At 37.9% G+C, this 1,751-nt stretch overlaps 1 non-coding gene across 1 annotated transcript; it reads left to right on the forward strand.

The window, feature by feature from the left end:
* The first annotated feature begins 1,111 nt into the window (after nt 1–1,111).
* On the forward strand, nt 1,112–1,218 carry LOC130500728 (small nucleolar RNA R71). Its single transcript, XR_008939286.1, has one exon. It is a non-coding gene; the product is annotated as a small nucleolar RNA R71 (small nucleolar RNA).
* The last annotated feature ends 533 nt before the right edge of the window (nt 1,219–1,751 follow it).

The raw sequence follows: 1,751 nt of genomic DNA on the forward strand, positions 1-1,751 counted from the left end.
AACTAGATGAAATAAATGAAAATGAAATGAAGATTGAAAATAAAAGTTAAAATAGGGATAAAAATATTAAATGAAAAATAGAATAGAGAAAAGAAAAATGGGTTGCCTCCCATTCAGCGCTTCGTTTAAAGTCTTTAGTTCGACTTAGGGTAACTGTTTTTAGTTATCACCGGGTAGTAGCAGCGAAAGGGGCTTTATATCTGGTGGTTTTGCCCAATAATGCTTTACTCGCTGCCCGTTTACTGTAAACTCGTCGCCTTCTTCACTAACGATCGTTAGTGCTCCGGAAGGTTTTACTTCCTTAATTGTAAAAGGTCCTGACCAACGAGATTTTAGTTTTCCAGGAAAAGGTTTAATCTGGAGTTATATTAGAGAACTTGATCATTCAGTTCAAAGCGTCTAGATAGGATCTTCTTATCGTGATAAGCTTTTGTTCGTTCCTTATATAACTTCGAATTTTCATATGCCAAATGTCGAATTTCATCGAGCTCGTTGAGCTGAATTAGTCGTCTCTCTTTTCAGAGTTGTTGCAAGGTTAGCAATTTTGTCTTCCATTCCCCGTAGATGTTCAATTAGAGAATCCATTTTCTGATTTAGCTCTCCGTAAACACTGTTTACTTTCCCGTTGAATTCGAATTTCATTTTACGGTTTCCTGTAAGAGCTTGCTTAAGATTGTATTTTTCTCTTCCGGTACGAGACTGTATACAGATTTCATAGTCTCGTGTAAAGCTGTCGACGTTAAACACAGAATGAGGATCAGTATCATCTAATCCTTCTATAAAGTCGAACTCATCATCTGATATAGGAAGAGTTTTATGGAAGTACGGGTACAGATTAGGTGGATTTTGATCTGTCAGAAGAGAATGAAGCGAATTTATGGAATTTTTTTATTTCAGCTAATTCAGTATTTTCTATTGAGACTATGTTTTTTTTTTCTCCTTTTCTTCATCCATCTCTTCATAGGACCTTCCTCTCGCCATGTTTTCGATTAGACGTCTTGCTTCCATAGGATTTCTAGTAACGAAATTCCCTTCGCTTGCTGTATCAAGCGTTGTCTTATAGCTCAGAATAACACCTTTGTAAAAGATCTTAAGAAATTGTGGTTCTGGATAACCATGGTGGGGACATTCGAGTTCGTAACTCTTGAATCTTCCCCATGCATTTTTGAATGATTCCTGAGGATCTTGACGGAAGGTAGAGATTCGCCTCCTTACTTCCCAATAACGAGTATCGTCGAAGAATTGCTTAAGGAAAGCATTTCTAATCTCTTTCCAGCTAGTCAGGGATCCTCTTGGTAGACAGTTTAGCCATCTTAAGGCTCCCCCTTCTAATGAAAATGGGAAAAGTCTGCAACAAATATACTCATCTGGAATTAATTCCTCTAGACCCTCGATGTGGTCTTGTGGATGTTCCAGAGAAGATCCTTTAAAAGGGTTTTGACGCATTATATTATAATAGTCAGCATTAAACTTGGTTTTCGAGATGACGTCGTCAGGTATTCTGATAGCGGACCTATTGGAATAGGTCCTATTAGGGTTTAAGTAGTCTTGCAAGGGCAATTTAATTTCTTTACCTATGTCTAAAGTAGAGTTTGACTTAACAGGGATTTCAGTCCCCTGTTTTTCAGTAGTTTGGCTAGAAATGTTGCTTGATTGACCTATTGGTTCAGTTTGGACTACCTTCTTATTATTAGCATCGGGAAGAGGGTACTTACCTGCTTCCGGCTGGGTAGTGTCGATCGATAATGTTC

Source organism: Raphanus sativus, unplaced genomic scaffold, assembly GCF_000801105.2.
Source record: "Raphanus sativus cultivar WK10039 unplaced genomic scaffold, ASM80110v3 Scaffold0023, whole genome shotgun sequence".
Taxonomy (NCBI): domain Eukaryota; kingdom Viridiplantae; phylum Streptophyta; class Magnoliopsida; order Brassicales; family Brassicaceae; genus Raphanus; species Raphanus sativus.